Here is a 349-nt window from a genome sequence, read left to right on the forward strand (position 1 = left end):
GCTGTACGTGTTAATATAACACGAGAAGCGAGTAAATGATCGTTGTGTGTTGTGTTTATAATGTCCCTTTCTGTATGGTTTGGAACATGTAGAGCAGAAGTAATTATCATCATTATGGGTTAATATCTTATCTGAATACCAATTAATTATTTCTTAGAGAACATCAAGCTCTATAGAAAACAATTATTTATTTATGTTCATTTAGCTTCGCAACTAGTCAAACTTCATTACCAATCTGGACTAGTAATTTAGTTTGTAAAACTGCCTATGCCTACAGGGCATGTATGATGGACTGGACTGAATATTCTAGGTGTCTAAAAAAAATAGAAAATATACAAAAATCGTAAGA

The sequence above is a fragment of the Penaeus monodon genome, chromosome 31 (genome assembly GCF_015228065.2).
Source record: "Penaeus monodon isolate SGIC_2016 chromosome 31, NSTDA_Pmon_1, whole genome shotgun sequence".
Lineage (NCBI taxonomy): Eukaryota > Metazoa > Arthropoda > Malacostraca > Decapoda > Penaeidae > Penaeus > Penaeus monodon.